The following is a 23,514-nucleotide window of genomic DNA, read 5'->3' on the forward strand; positions in this document are numbered from 1 at the left end:
GTTTCTAAAAGAGCCTGATGTAATTCAATATGATAGTGTAGATAGTGGTGTTTTAGAAATAAATTTACCGATGTTTTACTAATATCCAAGTTCGTACTTTATTACAATTTTTGGTTTTCTACTTAGTTAAATTAAAAAATTAAAAAGTTTAATCTTAGTTAGTCTTCAACAATATTGATGAGTGATCAAGCCTAAATAAATACGAATTACATTAAGGGTATCACAACCTAGTAATAATCTATGGTATTATATAGTATAATAATATAATACAAAATATCAACATCAACTGACAACGAACTTTTAGTTAAATAACAACCCGCAGACTGGAGATGCTTGGCAAAATTCAACTTCATTTGAGTTTTAAATTCTTTTATTCGTATTTTAGGTTTGGATAAAGATATTGAGATGCGGTTTTCACTGGGTTGTTGGGCACTTATTCGACGTAAACAAATTCATATCGTTGCATTATGTTCTTTTTCAGAAAATTTAGTCTTTTTTTGCCATTATGTTAGAAAACGCCATCTGGTGGTACGGTACTCAATCATTTTACGTATTGCCTAGGAAAAGTCATTTTGTAGTTATCGACGTTTATTTCCAGATATGTTTCCTTTTAGCGACAAAGTATCTAACAAAAAAATTTGAATCCCACGGCGCGTGGTTTGGCGTCGATGCTTACAATATACGTCATACAAAATAAAGTTTTAGTCACGTCATCAAACTCGGCCGGGACAGCATTATTGTGATTTACGTATTTTTTATTAATCACAATATTTTATATTGTAAAGATGTAAAACATTTTGCTAAATATTGTTTCAATTCTTGATTGATTCAGATTTGCATGCTGTGTTTGGATAATTGACTTTTTGTGCGGTTAACCAATTCTGAATTTTAACCTTGGTTCATGAAATATGTAAACTTTTTCAGAGCTTAACTGAAACTGGATCGCATTCTACTCTGTACCTTTTTACAAAACTTCTGGATTTCTCCTGCGTCGGTTTTTGCTGTTGGCTTCTTCAGAGCTTGACTGAAGTTTCAGGATGATTGGCGAAACGTCAGCAATTTAGACTCAGCAAAAGCCGACCTAGGAGGAATCCAGAAGTTTTGTAAAAAGTATTACGGTAGCCTGTGGAAGTTTCTTTGAAAAATTACTCTTGTACCTGTTTATATATTGTTTGAGGAGGGCGGAGAAAGGGTATGGACATTGTCTCGGATGAATGATTCCCATATTGGCGGAAGTTAATGGTTAAGATTGTTTGGTTGTTTAGATATTTCTAATATTTCTATAGATTCCCGAATTTTTCATGGGTAGAAGAATTAATTACGTACAAGAATTTTAGTTTTATCGTCGTAGTCTTAAGGCTCGTTCATGTTCCTTTAGCCTGGTTGTTATTTTTCGTCCTGTTTCTCCAATGTATTCTTTTCCTCATATGGATGGAATGCTGCATTTCCTGCTTAACGGAATTTTGTCTTTGACGATTCGTGGTTAAAGTGATGTTTCGAATGTAAGGAGAAACCATAGTGGCAAGTGTGGGCTTCCTTACGAATTCATTTTGTTAGGAATGTTGTGGTGGTGTATTTTGCGGTGGAACGCATTAGTAAGGTTTAAATTAGGTAAAGGTTCAGTGACTCGGGCTGAGATAGTTTAACGACTCTCTAAAAGGAAGAGTTGATAACCGATGATTTTTGGGTCGGGTGGTGATGTGACAATGCACTAAGGTAGATTTTTTTGTTTACCTTTTACCAATATGGGAATCAGTCATCCGAGACAATTTTCATGTCCCTTCTTTAGCTCTGCCTCCCTCAAACAGTACAGAGTAGTTTCATTTGAGCTCTGAAAAAAGAAGCAGAATGATTGGTGAAAATTGAGCAAGTTCGATTTATTAACAACCGACGCAGATTTGTAAATAGTATTTACAGTAGTCTGTGGAAGTTTCTTTGAGGAATTTTCGAAATACTGTAACAAAGATGCGATGAGTTTTATGCAAAGACTGTTAGCTGCATCTTCATCTTGTACATTTCACAAGAGAAGTTGTTTTTAATAAAAACAATTTTAGAGTAAAAAACCATGAAAGGTATATAAAAAACTAAAATTCACCTAAGCCAAAGACTTGTAATACAACTATAATATGGTAACGCATGCGAGAATATCAAAAAATCGATTTGGCAACTTCACATTTTTTAGAGCAGTGCTCTCAAGTTTTAGCAAGCGCGTCATCGATGACGACGTGATAAAAAGTGGTATAAGCTAGAGATCCCACGACGTGTGCAACTTTGTACTGTACACTCCGATTGGCCCGACAAATGTTGCTATCATGTTTGTCAGTGGCGTTTCCACAAGGATTTAACTAGGTGAACAGTTTACACACAAATTAAATTAATTAACATATGAACACCAACGCAACGTAGATTAGAATCCAAACGATTTGCTTTCGTTTTTCAAAAGCTTCCGAAAAGAAGCAACTAGCAGGCATCTTTTTTTTTATTTAAATCGAAGACTGAAAAATTTACAGACATTTTAACTCCAGTTCGGTTTCAGGCCACATGAAACCAAGTTTCGTTTTTTTTTATTTGCATCCCTAGGGTTCCATAATTCCAACACTAAATCGTTTGCCCGTTCCATTTTAAAAAGTATTTCCCTTTGTTACCATTGATATTAGCATTCACTACTGAAACTGCCCGATTCACTTCGATTGTTGTTGGATTGGGAGTAAACGAGCCGATCCCGATTAGTTCAGGCTCGTTTTTCCTTGACTCAAATTTACCGACAATACGCGGGAAAGTCCCAAGTCTGAAGAGCCAGAAGATTGATAAGCCTGACTTGCTTCCTAACCTGTTTTGCAAACAACAACCTGGAGTTTATTAAAGAAAGTGATATTGAACCCAAGATTTCTAGGCTAGAAGGATAGAAATATCGTCCACGATTCTTGGACATCCAGTTTATGGGAAACTAGTCACTGTCAAGACCAGACATGTTTTAAGAGAAGTCTCAATTTGAGCGAAAGCTAGTGGTTAGAGATCCGGCCCTGAAATAATTTTTGTGAAACAGGTGCCTGTTAAAGATCGAAAGCAATAATGGTCCAATCTTAGACCCCTGATGCACCCCGGATGTTGCGACAAACTGTACCTTCCGGTATCCATTATAATTTACTCGGAGCAATCTATTGCTGATATTAAAAAGTGGCTCATTAAAGTCCGTCAATATGGTCCGTGAGCTCTATTAAGTTTGAATTAGTGCATCGTCTTGTCGCGAACCAGTGTAAAGAGCCGTAAATCAGCTTTTCAAAAGCTTAGATAACGCAACGAAGTAACACGAACAGATTTCGATATGGCGCGTGCTCTAGTTGGAACCGAAGATTTAAAAAAAATCCGCTAGATTTCAGTAAAAAACAACTTTTTCCCGCCAAAAGTGGCTTAGAACTTGCCCTACTATACCACTGCCGATAATTTTTAACATCATCAGTAGTGGAGTCACTGTTAAAGGTCAGACACATCCAAGGCCAATTTCCACCAATCTCATATGGTGCAGCATTTTAGAATCCATCTAAATATTGCTAATAGTAAATGCTAAACAACTATTGTAACGATATTCTACTTTGGTATTGACTTAAAGGACGTTAAAAATCATCATGGGTGTTTTAGTTAGTCAATCGATGATAAAATGTCTCACCGGTTGATACACTATTCCGCACTCTACTTGCTCTTACTCTGGTATAGCAGATACGTTCCAGTGAAATAACCTAAGAAGGCAGAAATCTTCTGCTGACTAACATTAGGATACGGAATTTTTTCAGAATTGTAAAGAAGTAAAGTAAGTAAGTAAAAAGGAATCTCTTGAAGCTTTATCGATGCCAAAGATCAACCTGAATAAGCTTAAAGACTGCAATTACAACATTCTAAGTTGAGTTAAACAAGAAATTGGCTGAAATGCAAGTAGCTGACGCAGATATTGAAGAAACTTGATCTGAGATTAAAAATGCAAACGAAGAAACAGCAAAGCCTATAGTAGCGTAAGGCTTTGAACAGGGAGGCTTTTTTCAACACACACTGGTCGTACAGAAAATGATGAAAATGCGTTTGACATCGTGAAACATGATTATATGATTCAATTTCTGAGACTTGTTGTCCTCAATGGGGAGAATATAAGAGTAATCAAAAACTGTGCCGATGAGGACATCGAAAACCGGAAGGGGAAGGGGATCATATTCCCTCCGCTATTATTTAACCTAGATTCTGAGTTCATATTTGGAGCGGAACATTGATAAATAATCTACGATATTCAGATAAGGCGCTGGCAGCAAAAATCGAAGACTTCAAGTGAGCCTTAAATATGTAATAAGGGGTGTTTTTTTTTCGATGTTTAGAACTTTAAGTTGTAATAAAACAACCATGGATTATTCAATTGACATGAATATACGCGATACGTATTCTGCACAGAATCATCATTTTCAAAATAAAATTGCACTATTTGCAAGCGTTGTTCAGACGTGAGTCTATCCATAATGGATTGCCAAACCAAACTGAGAATAAATCACTTGACACTTGATTGCTGACTTGAATTTTGAAATTCTATTTTTACCAAAAATGATAATATTAGCTATAGCAGAAAAAAGTGAACAGTATCCAATTATCCCCAATTTACTAAATACAATGTTAATTTGTTATTTATCCAATGCCCACGAGTGCTCCAGTATCCAGTATTACGTTTTGTCCTTTTCCGTTTTCAATTAATATATCATTTAAAATTAGGTTTACTCAACTAGCCAAAACTAATGAATTGTTGAAGACTAACTTATTAATTATAATTTATTTCCTATCTCGTCGATTTCTTCTAGAAACTAAGATAAATTTAAAAAATTTAAACTATTTAAAACGGCAGGCTTTTACAAGTAGCAAACAATGATATGAAAGATGCGTAGCGTTTTCCTACTGGGTATATATAAAAAAAAGCAATACGGATAGATAATAACATAGTATTTTTAATTTAAATGTCATTTGGTAAATTGTGGATAATTAGGCCTTAATAACAAACCGTAAAATGGAAATGTTTCCCAAAATTCAACGGTTTTTTTTGAATGCGAAGTTCTTTTATTAAAATTATAAGTTAAGACAAAGATATTGAAATGCTGTTTTCACTAGGTTGTTGGGTCCGCATTTGGTCATATAAAGACCTAAAAAAGTCTTATCGTATCAAAATAAATAAGAACTAAAAGTTCAGATTTTCACGAAATTATATATTTTCACATGACAATTGTTTCGACAACACCGTGTCTTTATCAAATGTAACAATTATTTATTTTGATAAATGGATTTTCATGACGTAAAAGCCAGCTCAGTTCAATCATATCGTATCGCGCTTTTCACTGTTCATTGAAAACCGTTTTGTGTTGTGCCGTGCTATCCTCTAATGGAGTCGGTTAATAATAATAATTTAACTTCATTCATTCTTGGTTTTAGTTAGTTTTTATACATATTCATTGATTCCATTAAATTGAAAACATTAAAAATAGTTTTTTTTTTGTTTATTTTTACTTTTTGTTATGCATTTCATTAATTCTAAAACTTACATATTTTGTCCAAATATTTTGTTGTTTACGTTAATTTGATTACCGATAAATTGGATATTAGATTTGGCTTGATATTGTTGGTTAGAGACGACCAAGGAGGATGAACGATAAATGAATTTTTGTTCAGTCCAATTTTAAAACTACATCTCATTTCAGATATAAATAACAACTGGTAATTTAATTTTTCAAAGAAACTGCTTCAGGCTTCATTGATTACGATAGACTCTCGAATTATTAAAACCTGATGGGAGGGCTTAAATATTAACTATTCCTTGATATTTAATTTGCCCCTTAAAAATCGAAATGGAATTTTTGTTTGAGCGTGAGCTTAATGTTAAATATTTTACTACGTGAGCAAACATGAACGGGAGGGCTTAAACGCCGTGAGATGTTTAATCACGTGAATGTAGAAACGAAACAGACTAAATGTCCTTTAAAATAAATTGTCGGCAAATAAATGATGAGGCTTCTGAAAGGTTAAAGGAAAACCTTGAAAGTACTTTGTTATGTAATGTACAATTGATTTGAAACATTGCAAGCTTAAAATTTGCAAAATGAAAATTTCTCTAGAATATAATACATTTTAATCTGTATATTTTGATTATATTTAATTTTTCCAGATGTTTTATTAAGTGAAGGCTTGTCCATCTCAGTTATTATCGCAGGTAGAGCGATGCGCTTTTCCGAGCTGACTTGTTTTTTGAGGTATAAGTTAAACTACAAAAATTTTCCATTTCAGTTACCGTTGGCATTTTAAACATCCTGCATTGGATTGACATGATGAGAGCGGCATGTTACAGACCTTTTTACGTAAAATGCATGGACTACCCAGATTTTTTGAAAAAGATATAATTTTTAGGAGACTAGCTAAAGTTATGTTTTTTTTTTTTAAATAAAACTCCTTGTTTTTTTATTCGTATTTCAACAAATGTTTAATTATCAAAATATATTTTTTAAATGAAATATTATTTGATATTTTAAAAAATATTTCTGTTTTCTGTCTTCATTTTATTCCAGTTAACAATATTTTTACATATTTTTACATATATTTTCGAGGCTAAATTAGTCTAGAATGTATAATCCAGAATGCAGTGTCGTACTCGGAAGTATAAGGTTTAAGATGCAAGCCATAGGTGAAACACCTTGAATATTTTTTTAAAAATCGATCTAGCATTGTTAAGAAGAAGAAGAAATTACGTCGAGCATCCTAAAAATATCTGGAAGCTGATGGAAATTGATTTGACCAGTTCTATTTAATTTTACTATTTTTTGTTTTTGTGTAGGTTGTATTTTTCTGATAATAATAATGATATGTTAAATATAGCCATTTAAAGAATATACCTTTAGCCTTTATAAATTATAATGAGACAGATCTATAATATTACATTTTTATTATATTTATCTTATTAAGATAGAGTGTTTAAAATACTGAATGACCGGATAAATTGCGTGTTTTACCTTGTATCTCAAAAACAAAGACGGCCAGATTGTTTTGAAAACTTCATCTTTTGTTTCACGAAAATCGCGCACAGTCATGATCTATCTCTAATAATAACAAAATGTGGACACACTGTACACTGTGTCGCAGTTTTGTTGGTTTTATGGCACATCACTCTCATTAATAAACTTCGGGTGTTGCTGTTACTCTTATATTTTTAGATAAAGCGTGATTTTGAAAATGTTGCATTTTTAGACGTCTTTTGTAGTTTGTATGTCAATTTCTTGAAGAAGGGAAAGCTGGTCTGAATAGATAATATTTTTTTTTATCTCATAATGAATTGATGTAGATGTGTTTTTATTTGAAAAGGGTAAGTATTATGAAAAACTTGCAGGAGACAAAAAAGTTTCTAAATAATTTCAACTCATTTTTAGAAAGAAAATAGAAATATGCAGAAAGCGTGTTTTTGTATTACTTATGTATATTATATAATACTTTTATTTATACTAATTACGTGCGTAATATTTTATTGTTCTACATGTTTTTATTTTTAAAGGAATAAGAAATAAGGAATCTATAAACTCGCTGAAAATTTAAAAAGTCCATCCGCCTCTCAAAGTGCAAAGAAAATTCAAAAAAGCGGAAACAAGCTGGTCCTCCTTCACACTAATATAATATAATTCTTTTTTATATATTTATTTATTTCAATGTTTTTGGAGCACTCAAGCACTCAGCTTCATCTAACGCTTATAATAAGGAAAATAAATACACCATCCCACTCTGAGCAGAAATCGCGAAAGTAATATGAAGGAGGTAAAAATCTCCACCCTGAACTGGGTTAAAATTTTAAATAATAAATGTTTGGAGGAGATTTATCTACCTTCAGTTATAATAAATTAGGGTGTTTTTTTAATGGGACACCTTATTTGCATTTTAACAATTTTGTATGTAACATGTAACACCAGAAATGATATATATATATATATATATATATATATATATATATATATATATATATATATATATATATATATATATATATATATATATATATATATATATATATATATATATATATATATATATATATATATATATATATATATATATATATAATTATTTATTTATTTATTGCATGCTATTTTCTTTTGAAACTGTCATAACAAGCTTAATAAAATTATTAAAAGAATATGGGGTGTGTCATTGAAGAAAATAAGTTTAATTTATAGCAACATTTCTGGGGTTCAGAAGAAAGAGTTACTACGCTATCGGCTCCTGTGTAAAAAACAATATTCGAACGATTTTGCGATAAGTTGACGTTGGGTCACGAAAGTCTTTATTAATTCAGGAGGTACGCCATAAAACGAAGATATGGGACGACAAGGTTGTTTAGACAGTTTCCGTAATATATACCATTTTCTTTATTTGTTATACATTTAGTTGATGCATATTTCATATATTAATCTCGTATAAGTAGACCAATTCATTCAAGGGGAGGAAATAAATGAGCGCTTTGTATTTTCCGAGTGCAACTAAAAAACGGGAAACCTATAAATTACCTATAGTGACCGTCCGTGATAAATATGAATTGTTTTTCTCTTTGTCCTCGCAGTTCGAAAAGACTTAAAAATGCGATTGCAGTTCAGGTTCTTTAACCACAGGAAAACGCCGCTAATCAAGTGAAGGTATAAGCATGTTACGCGAGATGACACTCCGCTATCGCTATATATGGCTATTATTTCGCTGCAGAAATATTGTTTAAGTTGTGTGCGTTTCCTTATTTGGTTGCCGAATACTACTGACCAAATGAATTTACAATGTTTTTTATTTGCTTATTAACAATAGATGTCGATCAAATAAAACTGTGTATTAAGATTTTATTTAAAAACAAATCAAAAATTCAAAGCTTAATTAAACAGGCTAGGTAATTTTCTGTATGTAAAAATTGTATCATATTTTTCGTTATTATTTTCTGAACATACCAGTAAAAACAAATGATCATCGTAAAGATAAAAAAGATAACACATATGTCGGTATTTGATTCAGCCGTTTTTGAAATAACCCGAGCTTTTGCGATTCAGTTTCAAAAAGCAACCCTATGCAGGGTATCCCATAATATGATGATAACCAGTTCCCTAGGTACTTATAGTAGTAGTTTAAGTCCAGGGTGTCCAGTTTATGAGACACTACTACCTTATCTCTAGGTGAATTTAGACTTCTCATATTATGGTTTTGCGGACGACCAATGAAAATCTTAAAATCAAAGTGGAAAATGACTTTGTCATGTCACTTGCGATTAATGAAGAAAAAACCAATACAATACAATACAATACAATACAATACAAAATTAAAATGGAATACACATTTACAAACACTAGTAAATAATCTAAGGCCACTAATTTTCAAATTGAAATATTTTAGAAAAATTTTAAGTAAACACCAAATGTTACAATATGGTATGGGGAGGAGTACTGGATTTACATGCTAAAAAATTGGAAATTATGCAAAAGTTTTTCCTAAAAATAGTTTTCCAAAAAAAAACAAGAAACTATTGTTCTGTACAACTGTTTAGGGAGTCGAAATGTTTGACAGTAACGCAGTTATTTTGTAAAACAAAGGTTTTATATATTTTCAAAAACAAAACCAAACTACAAAATATAAGTCATTCTTACAATGCAAGAAATAGAGAAAATGTGATAACAAATAAGTGTAAATAACAAATAGGCCAAAGATCTTACACATTTTTGCAGGCCCATTTTTATAACTTCCTAGATGAGGACTTAAGACAGGGATCCATAATATGATGATGATTTTAAAAAGCATCTCAAAAAATTTATTCTATCTGTAAACCTTGAAGCAATAAACCACTACAAAAATACATAAAGAACAAAAAGTAAACGACATATAATAAAAAATATACATATACACTAATAAATAACAAAGATTTGTTTGTTCTCAATAACAAATTTAAAGCAATATTTGCGTTGAAAAATTTTATAATATGTAGGTTAGACTTTGTATTTTATGTAAATTGTAATTGCAGTTCCTTTAAACATTTATCAACTTCACTTTCTGCAATATGTGGCAGGGTAAATTTACTATCCCGCACAGGGAGAATTTTGGTTTGTTTATTTTGTATATATACATAATGTGATGTATTATTTTAAATTTAAATTGGTCGTCTACAGAAGAAGCACATTATTATTATTATTATTATTATTATTATTATTATTATTAACTTTGCGTATAAAAAAAAACTCTTGTCGTTTATTTATTTTGCAAAACTTGCATTTTCAATGAAAAAAATCTTACAGTGTTATTGTACCTGGTACATCATCATTTTTTTTTATTTTTTTTAAATGCAAATCCCCGTATATTATGCTATCTTTAGATAGACTCGAATTCAACGATATATAATATGAGACGTCTACAAATTACCGTTTCCGAATTATTTATGATACTATTATTATTATTTAAGACGTTCAATATGGCCTACATTTAGTGTATGCAGCCTTTACATGACGTATTGCATTTCAAACAAACTCAGTTTTCTGCATTTGTTTAGTATTTGGTTTCTGAGTTTTTGGGTAGTGGGTGCTTTATTTTTTTTTTAAATTCTAATAGAGTTGGGTCTGGGCTCTTTGGGGGCCAAAGCTAATTACCGTGTTCGTCAGTCTATTCCGAACACCGAGTACTTACTTTGAACAGTATGCCAAAAAAGCACTTTGCCTACAATTTTGTTTTTCCAAATCGCGCACTACACCTTTACCGAAATTATGCCCTACTGATTATTTTCAATCACTTTTTTTGTTTTCTCTGCTCGAATAGTGACAATAAAATCCCGTTTTTGCAACGGTAAAAACTTGTAGGTCCTTCATTTATTAATCCGTAGGGCGATTGCAGGTTTGTTCTAATATTCTGTTTCAATGTTTCAATAGTGCCTTTAAAGTGCAATAGAATATCTAGCTGCTTTTCTTCACTGAATATCTGACGACGTCTTTTATTTTTGCAAGACTTGCGTCCTAAACTGACGATGGATTTAGTTCATGTAGTTTCCTCCAGCTGCATCTTCACTTTTATTACTTACTAAGTAACATTTTAAACTAAAAAAAAAAAGGAGTAATAAACCTCAAACTTATTTACTAGTATAAGGGCAATTATTGCTGCAGAATTCGCGGCTATGGGAAAATTACCGCTGCATGTTTTAAATACTCATGAATTCTACAGGATGTTGAAAATTTGCTGCAGATATTTTTTTAAATTTTGGTTTGAAGAAAAATGAGAAAACCGATGATACCCAAAATATGGCAACACCGTAAGGTTTTTTTCATTTAAAAATGAAAGTTTTGCAAAGTAAATAAATCGAAACAACATTGAAATATCGCAGATAAATTTGTATTATTATCATCCTGTATACATGAAAATAGAATAAATGAGAAGTCTAACCTAGAGTGAACGAAATGAACCTAGAGATAAGGTAGTGGTGCCTCATAGCCTGTACATTGGTTTTTAGATTTCTTTGTGAAAAGTTCCTAAATGTCATATCCATATTGCTTCATTGCTACATTTCGCTGTTAAAAGTTCATATGAATATGATGCAGGTGTTAACGATTGTACTTTTTCCAAATTTTTTTAATTCCTTCTGCGTCTATTCGTGAATCTACGTTGCTGAACTTTCGGCAATCATCTTGTTGGCTTCTTCAGAGCTTAACTGAACCTGGAGAAGTGAACAGGATGACTTTTCTTTGAAAAGTATATAATAATAAGTATTTACGTAACATGAACTACTTTTCATCAAAATTGTTATTTCCATTGGCGTCGCCCAATAAATCCTGATTAAATATGTTATGTTGCCATTATTGAAAAATGTCAATTTTAGTACAATGAAATAAAAGTTAATATTTTTTTTATAATCCGAAAGTACATAATAATAATTTCAGGACACTTATTTTGTAGTGGCAATGTTAAAAATCACACTGGGTTTCGTTTTTAAATTTGATCGGAACGATAGCATTTCCTTCGTAATTATATTTTCACCGTTGAAGGCCAATTTTCTTGAAAATGCTTTTAAAATACCAGCTTTAAAAATACGCTTTAATAAATAAAAACCTATTCGAAAATTACTTAATTACTATTCGGGCCGTCCCCCGCAAACTGAAACCGGGAAATGGAATTTTGATATTTCGATTTGATTATATTTTCGAAGCCGACCACGCACCACCGATTTTAATAACTTGTTTACGGGGGCTGCTCGAAATATTAACCAAAATGGAAATGTATGCAACACAAATCACGCTTCGTCGATGGAATTCGCACTGATTGCCAATGTGCGTGAACTCGTGGCCACTAATGGAAGGGGGGGGGGGAGCTTATATTCTATATATCAATCGATTTTATTGCTTTGTGGAAAACAACAAAACACCCTACGAAAATTCGTAGAGATCACGCGAAAGCGGCCTGCATTATATCCCTTTAAATGCGGAAGAGTGGAAGGTTTTAATGGAAAATAAAGGTTTCCGGTAGTCGGGCGTCGTAGTGGAAATTCTCGAGACAAACGGAATTCTTTATTTTTCTCCGGACGACGCGGCGTTTGCATTCGGAATTCGGGACGCCATTGTGCTATATCCGGGGGAACGGATGAAATTGCTCCTGTAATTCCTGTTGTGTGTGTTTATTTTTGACGTGACGAGCTGTCGCGTCGCTTATGGGATTTCGACAGACCAGCTGTCATACTATCGATTTGTTAATACGTTTTAACGGAGGAAGGAGGCAAATCGAAGAGTCGAGGTTTTTTAAATTACCGCGATGGTAATGCTTAATGCGAGAGAGTGTGCTATACTGTATTGGAATTTGGTATTGGTATCAAAGGGGGGTCGCTCTCGCGGGCGTCCATGCACTTAGGTCACCAGATGGGCCCGTTGTGCCCCCAGGCCGCTCTAGAGGGCGTCCAGAATGCCGCAACGAAGGTCAGCAACTCCTTTAGCCCAATACCGTGCACTGAGTCCGGATCGATCAGGGCCGTTCCGAAGACTCCCAATCTTGCCCATCTCAAGGCAGGGCACTCGGTGAGCAGATGATACAGGGTCTCCTCCCCTTCCATGCACTACCTACACTACGGGTCGTCTCCAATGCCTAGCAAGCAAAGATGCCTCCTAAGTCTGCAATGTCCTGTGTAGGCCCCTGTTAGTGCTCTACACTCCCTTCTGGTCAGTCTAAGCAGCTCCCTGGTCCGAGGTAGGGCGGGCTCATCCATCATAAGCTTCGCGTACCTCATTCCCGGAGCAACTCTCCAGCCCACCGCGGCCCGGTCTCTCGCCCAGGCTTCGAGAGCTCCCCGCCTCACACACGGGAGGATCCCCAAGCGGGGCTCTGGTCCCATATGCCTATGCGAGGAGCCCTCCTTGGTTAAGGCGTCCGCTGCCTCATTGCTCCGGATACCGATGTGACCCGGAAGTGCTATACTGTAAAAACGAAGCTATCGACATAGTGGGCAGTTTTACTTGCTTTGGATATGACATGTACGAAACATGGGACCACTCTAGAGAAACAAAGTGTAGAATACAAAGACCCAGGGCATTGTTTATACAAATGAAGCACTTAAGAGGGCAATGATAAAATTGTATATTTTCGGTGCCGCTTTATGGTGTCGAGGCTGGGACGTTGCCTGCAACAACAGAGCTTTGAGATATGGATCCATTGAAGAATCCTAAGAATCCCTTGGCTTGATAGGGAAACCAACGAAGAGGTCCTCAGAAGGATGAAGAGTACTTGGAATATACAATGATAAAAGTGTTCCTGCCGGGCAGAGTAGAAGGAAGAAAAGGACTAGGCAGAAGGAGAATCTCCTGGCTCGCCAACTTATGAAGAAATAAAACTTGATGGCCTTAGCCGTATTATGGAATACGTCTTTGGATACGTACACCAGGTCACCTTATTTTTAAAAACCGCGCTTTCTAAAATTGATACAATTATTATTCTCAACGTGTTCAAAGCTGTTTGTTGCCAGAACTCAACTTTCAGAGTTGCATAACTAGTTAAAATGCGGTCCCATCAGGTCACCAAAGAGAAGCACAGAAGAAAAGAAGTAGAAACTGTAGAAAATGAGCATGAAAAGACTTCCACCAAAAGATTACTACACTCGTTTTACTTAAAAAATATGCCGACCCTATACAAAATAATGTCTGAAAGGATGATTTCATTCCAGTCATGGCTGAAAAGAATTTTGCGCTATTCCAGTCCTGACAGATGGTGCCCAAATGTGAACCTTTACAAGAGAAAAACTAGACAGAATGAAAAAAACCAAACGATCTATCTAAAGACAAAGACCATAAAAGGTTCAGCAGCAAGACTTAAACAGAGACGGGCAGTCAGACCGCATGAGGAAATAAGATGGAAAAGAAAAATCAGACATTAACGGCCGTATTCAGTAAAAAGATCACGCGGAAGATCCCAAGTGCGATAGGAAGACGAAGACGAAGAAAAATTCACGATAGAGAAAACTGGAGACAACAAATGATGATGATAGATCGTGGTTTCTTTTTTTTATTATTGTATATACCCCTTGAAGCCGCAGCTTCAAAAGAATGTTCCAGGAAAACGTTTTTAAAACGTATTTAAAAACGTTAAAAAAAGTATATATTGACTGGTATGAACTCTGCAGGCAGAAGTTGTTCATAATTTTGCAACGAAAGTTATATTATTGAATTTAAAACCACTTACTTGGCATAATTGTTTAACAAAAATAGTTAGTTAATTGGGAAAGTCGTCTTAGTGACTTATTGTGCAATTGAGAAATAAAAAAGTATTATATCGGACTTCTTCTAACTTATCCAACTAACTAAAGTTGGGACTGAAGGTCCATAGAGATTGTTGTAAAAGAAAAATCCGTAATATACGACGTAATAACTAAGGTCGACTAAGCAAAACTAATCAAATTGGGGTCGTAGACAACGACTATAAAAATAAAAACAAAAAAAACATTCAGGGCTCCCTGGGCTAATTTGATAATTCTACGGGGTGCGGCAAAATGATGGGTACTATTGGGGATGTTAATAAAAACCAAACTACATAAAGCAAACATTTTGTTTTAATTATTTTTGAAATGTACATTTTATGCCATTTAGGAACGTTATTTTTTAAAAATGATGTCTTTTAAATGACGGCCATTATTGTCGATACACTCTTGTAGGTTCTCGCGGAAGCGCATCATTACCCGATAGATCATTTCTTGGGGAATTGAGGCAATTTCTTGTCTTATGGCTACCTTTAATTCTTCCAAAGTCCCCGGCCGATGTGTGAAAACTCTGGCTTTCAGGTAATCCCTAAGAAAAAAGTCGCAAGGCGACAAATCGGGCGAACGTGGCGGCAAGCCAAGATCACCCCTTAAAAACACCACTTTGTTTAGGAACATTTCTTGTAGAAGATTTAGTGAACGACGCGTTGTGTGCGATGTACCACCATCCTGCTGGAACCAAAGATGTTCTCGTTGATCGTTGTTCAACTCGTTCACTTTTGGGCGCAGGAAATTGTTAAGCATATTAAAATATCGATCTCCGTTGACTGTTGCCATTATTTCATCTTCTTCGAAAAAGTAAGGACCCCACACGACGAACTCCGGGATTGCACACCAGACGGTGACTTGGACTGTGAAGAGGTCGCTTATGAAGTTCCTGTGGACTATTTGCTGACCAATAACGGAAATTTTGCTTATTTACGGTACCCGAGAGGTGAAAGTGAGCTTCATCGCTAGACATCACATACAGCGCCTCTGGTAATGTTTTGAAGAATATCCCGGCACAAAATTGTACGGGTTTCAAAATCTCTTGCACTTAATTCCTGCACTACCATCATTTTGTACGGATGCATTTGGAGTGAGTTGTGTAAAATTCTTCGAACACTTCTATCGGGAATTCCCAAAGCAGCTGCATGCTTACCAGCTGAACCGCCTTGGAGACTGTTGTGCGGAAACTCTTACTGCATTCACATTTTCCGGTGTTCTTACTGTCCTTGGTCGGCCACTAGATTTTCGGTTTAGTGCAGAACCTGTTTACCTGAAGTGTAAAACCCACCGACGAATTGTTCTTCCATATGATTACGAAAGGCGCGCTGCCTCGCTATTACAGATTCCCCATTTCTAATAAACTCCTCGACAACGAGAGCACGATGTATGCTTTTGTCTGCCTAACACCAGTGCGTACACAGTGTTGCCGGTTTTACAAACCGAATAACCACTATTTGAAATCTTGCCAACCTTTTTGCCGCACCCTGTATAAAGGAATCGTCGTATCAAATTAAAAAATATCTACGAAATTGACATTGCTTTGCAATGTCTATAAGATTAACGGACAGCAAATCTTTGTTCAAAAAGTGGATTTTAACGTCAGTTCCAAGTCAAACGCATATCACTACTTCAGGTTCTTCACCGGAAGTGAAGTCGAAAATTTAATCATCGACATATAAGACCACACCACCTATAGTGGTCAGTTACATGAACATCGAATACTAAAGGTTCCACTAGGTCATTCGGACAGACTATGCTTTAAAATAAACAACCTTTGGGAATTCTAATTAACCAACACGAACACTATTGAATACTCAGAAATATTGGTCAGAATATGGATTATTGGAAACAATAGATTTTCAGATTGCCAGTGGTTATTGGGGAAGGAGAAGAATTAACAAATGAACGTTTTTATAATCTAGTAAGCTGATGATTGTGTTTGCAGTTAGGTTTAAGTAATATCGAAATAAAAATCATTCATAGCTGACCATCTACCATATGTAAAACGTTTTAGTATTGTCAATTTTATGATTATTAATAAAATAAAATTGCTACGGTACGAGGGAAGCTTACATGGAAGGGAATAAGAGCACAGAGATTAATAATTACTTACATTTTTAGAAAAAGTTCAATCAAAACGGGCAAATGCTAGATCTGATTCTTTCTCGGTCTGTCATAGATAATGCTAGCTACCACTCAAGAACATCCAAAAAAATACCCACGTTTTTTGGAAAAAAGGATGACATCATTCATTGGCTTACTTTAAACAAGAAGCAATTTCAGAAAGATATGCTGAAAACGGGGCTAGAGATAGTAAATTGGAATAAGCCTCTTTGTACGAAATTTGTTTATATGCAGTTCGTAAATAAACTAAACCAAACGCTGTTGGTGGTTAAGTTTGTGCTAAAGAACATGCTGGACCTCAAAAAAAAAGTAAACTTTTTTTTACTATTTGGACCGAATGCAATATCGATTTCTCATCAGGGTGGTGTGTTTTATCGATTTTTGTAAAAAGATATCCTAAAATGAAAAAAATGTCTCCTTGTAATCAATGAATTGTATTGAATCAAACAACTAAAATCAACATTGTTCAGAATACATCTGAACTAAGGTTGCATACTACCCCCACCTAGGTTAATATATACTCCGAAGAAATAATTAGAGTAGTACTTGACCAAGAAACAAAAGGAGTTAAAATAAATGGAACCCAATAACATCAGCTATACACGGATGATTCAGTAATACTATCTGACAACTTACAGAATTACAAAGTACTGTTTTGGGCATTTAGTCGAACAGGCGAATGAAAGTTGCAACCCTCGAATTGCTATGAAATCTAGGATTGAGCAAGGTCGACGAACATTTACGAGGTCTGACAATTAAGTAATGCGACAAAATTCAAAAATCGAGTAAATTTAGAAATTAAGGTACATCGATGTGATCCCCTTCAAAGTAGTCCCCTCACACACATATACACTTATTTCAGCTAGTTTTCCAGTTCTCGTAACAATTCTGAACCACTTCACAGATTCTTGGATATCTTCAACGGCGTCACCTTTGACGATTTTTTTTGTATTGGAGAATAAGGTAACATGTCCGGTGAATAAGGCGGTTGCGGTAACGTTGGGATGCCTTTAGATACCAAGAACTTAGAGACACTGAACGCAGTGTGGCAGGGAGTATTGTCGTGATGCAGAACCCAAGTCTTCGCGATCTCTGGAAGCACTCAGCACCCTTTTTCGTAACCTTTCGAGCACATTGCGGTAGAATACTTGATTTATGATCTGGTACGAACTCTTGTGAACCACCCCTTTGCTGTCGAAGAAATAAATCAACATGGTTTTTACTTTCAACTTGCTCATTCTAGCATTCTTTGGCCTTGGCGCTCCAAGGGACAGCCACTGTTGTCTTCATATCGAAAGAACTAACTTTCATCACCAGTAATTACTCGATCGAGAAGAGTAGGATCACTTTCAACCTGCTCGAGACAATCTTGAGCGACGTTCATTCGCTTTTTTTTCTCATCTGAAAGGTTCTTCGGAACCATCTTCGCGCACTGCTTTTTCGTGGCGAAATCTTCGGTTAAAATCTTTCTGTTTCCCGGTTTATATTCAACTCGTCAGCCAACATTCGAATGGTTAGTCGTCGGTCTTCACGAACAAGGGCACGCATTCGCGTTGGTTCGCACTTGAATTGGCCTCGCGCTCCGCGTCTCGTCTTGGATGCTCTCACGGCCATTTTTAAAATCCCTACCATATACTTTAAGCACTTTTGCATACGTTTCTGTCACTGTTTCACCGAGTTTCGCACAAAATTTTATCGCGCACCGTTGCTCTAAATTTCTCTGTTCTGCAGGCGAAGAAATGATCATAGGAGGGTCGTCAAGGTCTCAATCCAGAGAGTAGAGGTCTATTAATACGGTGGCGGAGCTACAGGTTCGCAGTGTTACCACAGGCCAATAAACAAAATCGGTCGCATTACTTAATTGTCAGACCTCGTATAAGCATGCAGAAACTGTTCATCAGATCTAACCTTAACCTACAATTTAAGATACGAATGGTGCATTGTTATATGGTTGCGAGAAATGGAAAATGTAAATCAATATTAAAAATGGAAAGATTCATATTTGGGGCATATCATTGAGGCCATAGCTTCAAGTCGTTAAACTTGATTATTAAAAAACCTATGTTTGAACTAGATCGAGCAAAATCGACTTACCTATCAAGGGCTGGAGGTTTGGTTAGATATCTTCACTACCAACCGAGATATAGAGCGTTTTTCTATATTCGAACTTTTTGAAAATTTATACAAATTTTGAATTCAGAGAAAAACATTATTAGGGCATCTTTTTAGAGCTAATGCAGTGGCGTGCCCATTTTTTCTCCCCTTATTTCTTATTTGTGATGCAGAATGGCGGAAATAAAGGGGCATTTTTTGTTTATGCATTAGTAGGCTGTGCATAATATGAACAAAAAGAAGTCAATGGAAATCTTTAAAATAATTTAATCAGCACTTGAACTTTAAAAAAGATAAGGCCAATTTAAAATAACGTAAGGGAAAAATACGAAACCTAAGAACCGTTTAATATTTAAATTTTAATTATTTTTAATATTTAATTTTAATATTTTGTATTGTTTAGAAAACAAGATTATATTTATTTTAACCCAGTAAACAAAACACAATAAATATTAAAATTTAACCTTTTCCATTAATTATGTTCCCTAACTATGGGATTTATGGAAGCAAACAATTCTGGAGTGGCTACCTCCAACTCTGCTTTGATTTATAATATTCCATGTTTAAATATAAAATCTTATAATCTCCCTCATAGAAAAAATCTAGAGTTAGATCACACGATCTCGCAGGTCACAGAATGGGGCCTCTAGTTCCAATCCAACATTGCCACACTCTTCATTTAAAAGTTCACTTACAATCCTTACGTTGTGAGCGGGGCAACCACCTTGCTTGCTTACCTTTCAAGAATTAATGACAAGTCTTCCAAAAGTGGAACAACATATCTTCGCAAAATATGTATATATAACTGCTCTCAGATACTGGTAAAAAAAAGGTCCCACAAATCTACCTCGAAAAATTCCTACCCATACATTGAATCCAAAGCGACCTTGAAGATTTTAATACACTAGATGAAGATTTTTCTGTGCTTTGTGCAAAATTGTATTCTTTCATATAATTGGTGGACTTTTCTGGTACGATATGGTTTTTTCCAGCATTTCCTACGTCAGCGAGTGCCCGTGAGGACGTGCTTGGATTTTATTCTTTCTTCTTCATTTAAATGATTTTGATCTGGCCTTGGCCTTGGCTGCTCTGGATATGTATTGAAATAAAGTTCATCTCTACGTTTTCGTTTGACAAAATGTAAGACTTTATCATATCATACTTTTCATTATTTTGGTACATTTTGAATTGCTATATGAACTAAAACTTTGGCCACTAAAATGATGGATGACAGAACACGAAATTCAGTATGGAATAAAAATTATGTCCCTAACTGTATTGACATATATGCACAGCCTACTAATACCAGAATAAAAAAATGTCCTATATTTCGGCCTTTTTTCATCACGGATACCACCAAATCTATAGGGCTGAAAATGGCTGGACAAAAGCTTTTTTTAAGGGAACGGGTTGTAGAAAAAATAATTAGCAAGTTTCAACAAACCCATATTCCCATCTGCTCATTTATAAAAGCAAAGCGGGAACTCGGAATTCTTAAATGTGTAGGACATACTATTTCGAAAACAGTATCTTTCTATATTTGAAGATGGTCGGATACGTATATCAATACTAATACTGATTGCTACTGTATGACGAACATTGTAGTGCATTTATTGCTTTGCTGTTTTTAGTATTTTACAGTACTTTAACTGCAGACCTTCCCAGGACCGTGGTAAAACCCATCCCAACAGATGTTTATTCTGTATTAAATGGGCCGTAACGAACATTTGTAGAAACATGAAATTTTTATTCGAAACTTAAATGGACATTTTTAAATTTGATTAAGTATTGATGCTGCGAGGTATTTTGAAATAAGTAGAAGCGTTTATTTTAACATCAGGTGATATGTATCATTCTTAAGAGTTTAATCTAAATTGGAATATGCTCGTGATCGCGATCCTTCCATTAAGTACGTATTTATGTACATGATTCTCGAGTTTTGACCCTGCGAGGCTGTTTTCACTGAATAGTTCATAGAGTAAGGATAAGTACCTGTACTGTATTTATCTCACAGGTAAGTTTAAAAATAATCATTTTTGTCTTGTTTGCCTGTTGATTAACAACATCCTTATTCTTGTATATTTGTGTCTTTTACGTAGTTCTTCGATGAAAGGGCTAGGCACAGGCATTTTTTAAGACCACAGCCAACTGTGATTGTCATATAAAATAAGGAAGTTTTATTCGAATTCGAATTTAAATCCAGCCGTTGACATGCCAGTCGATTTTGCTCGATCTACTTCAGAAATAGGGGTTTCCGGTTAAAACACTCCAATTACGACCACCCGGTACACCAGCCCGACAAGATTATGTTAGTCGTTTGACTCCTCAACCTCCGAAGGGAGGCGGTGTGAAAAGAAGTAAGATCGAGGCTGGGTCCAGATTGACTAATTAGATTAAACAAAGTCACTAAAATAACACCCTATATATCAATGAAACAGGTGAAATTTCAGTAACTCCTCGTTTTCGGCGTATATCCTCGTCACCGTCGCAAAATGAAACTCCCGGAATTTACCGTACGTAACGGTAACGTGGTAAAATACTTCAAATTCGCGGAATATGAGAGACCAACAAAATGAAATAAGTCGAAACCCCGCTGGAAATAAACGAGTTTCCATCGGGACGTCAATTACGCTATAAATGTCGATTACAAAAAAAAAACCTCGAACCGTTCAGTAATGCAATTTCAAAAATCAAACGCGATTTTAGTCGAAGCAATGTAACATTTGAATTTTCTGTTTACAAATTGGCGGGTCCGTTGCTCAAACGATTAAAATAAATGAAACTGTCGGCTTGGAAGCCTTTTTGTTTTTACGGATATTTAAACGCGAGACGACCCGACAGCGACATTTTCAGATTTTCGTTTTTTTTTTTAAATCAGCTTGTAAAACTCAACTGAAAATGGGATACACTATTAAATTGTAGTTGACGTTAAAGTAGCAATCGACTAATAGGGGTCGCCCATGCCTGAAGCATCGTTTGGCGAGCTTTGAAATGTGCAAAAATTTGCGTTGCGGGGTTTTAAAAATGGACGAGAAGTTATGTCACATCTACTAGAAATTTATCAACCTACACTAACAAGCCGAATATAAGTATGTTTTCAATCTTTTTCGCCGAGCAATTCTTGAAATAAGTACATAAAAAAAATGTACAAAGTAACAATTTATTACGTTCTATTTCATTACATTTCTACATAGTATCATTATTAATATACAAAATATTAAATATAATAATAATCACTTAAAAAATCGCCACTATCAATAATCAACCCTCTTTTTTTTTCAATTTTTCAAAGAAACACTTGCCACTGTGGCCCTTCCTTACATTCAAAACATCAACTGACCACATATCAAAAGTTCTAAAGAAGTATAACGTAAAAACCAGATTTACCACTTGTCCAAAAATCTCTCAACATCTGCGGTCCGTCAAAGACAAAATTCCATTTGAGACGCCAGGAGTTTACAGTATTCTATGCGTATGCGGCAAAGAATACATTGGAGAGACCGGACGAAAAATACCAACTATGCTCAAAGAACACGAAAGAGCCTTACGACTAAGACAAATAAACTCATCAGCTGTTGTCGAACACACTCATGAAACCGGACATAAAATTTTATTCGATAAAACTAGAATTCTTGCATGTAATCAGCTCTTCTACCAACGAAAAGTCCGAGAGTCCATAGAAATCTATAAACAACCTAATAATGTTAACGGCGACTCAGGTCTCTACCTATGACCAATATGGGAATCAGTCATCCAAGACGATGTTTATGCCATTCATTTTGCTCCGCCTCCTCAAACAATATATAAGCAGGTACAGAGTAAAATACGAGGCAGTTTCAGTCAAGCTCTGAAGAAGCCAACAGGATGATTGACGAAACTTCATCACTAAGCAAAAACAGACTCAGTAGGAATCCAGAAGTTTTGTAAAAAGCATCTCTTTCTTTTCTTCTTTTATTACTCGTTTCTCACAGTTAGGCCAGCTTTGTACTGATATTTTAGCTACCTCTTGCCGAATTACGTTTAGGGTACTATCACTTAATTTTGATGCAGTGTTATTTCTTCTTATATGCACTTTCAACTGAGACCAAATCATCTCATCGAATCGATTTTGTAATCTTTACTAAAATATTTTATTTTTAATAATTCCCAAAGTTCTTATAAAATTGTAAACATTCAAAACAATTTGTTTAACATCCGAAGAGAAATGGATCCGTTTTTTTTTTATTTGCTGAGGTAGTTCGTCTTCTAAATTACCATTAGGTTCGACTATGATCTTCACGTCGTCTTTAAATTCTGCGTTGTTTTCCATGTCTTCTTCTAAAATTGGAATATCTACTTCATTCCACGGTTTAAAGTGTTTAAAGCACATTTTAAAATATTATAAAACAGAAGCCTTCAAAAAATGTTTAATTGTAATGTTCTATTAAATATTTATCTGTATTCTTATGACGTACCTTTATCTACCGCGGATGTAATCTATAGTCTTGTTTACAAAT

The 23,514-nt window shown here is 34.9% G+C and overlaps 1 protein-coding gene across 8 annotated transcripts in view; it reads left to right on the forward strand.

The window, feature by feature from the left end:
* The window catches only part of LOC132700300 (tropomodulin), a 224,886-nt gene that overhangs the window by 186,635 nt on the left and 14,737 nt on the right, over positions 1 to 23,514 (forward strand). Inside the window, exon 7 of one of the 8 annotated variants that reach the window (XR_009618626.1) lies at positions 8,615 to 8,687. The exons of the other annotated variants lie outside the window; for them this stretch is intronic. The gene's annotated coding sequence lies outside the window, so the exon portion shown is untranslated. The remainder of the gene's footprint in view (positions 1 to 8,614; positions 8,688 to 23,514) is intronic. 8 annotated transcript variants of the gene reach the window in all.

Source organism: Cylas formicarius, unplaced genomic scaffold (assembly GCF_029955315.1).
Source record: "Cylas formicarius isolate icCylForm1 unplaced genomic scaffold, icCylForm1.1 PGA_scaffold_4__25_contigs__length_36172078, whole genome shotgun sequence".
Classification (NCBI taxonomy): domain Eukaryota; kingdom Metazoa; phylum Arthropoda; class Insecta; order Coleoptera; family Brentidae; genus Cylas; species Cylas formicarius.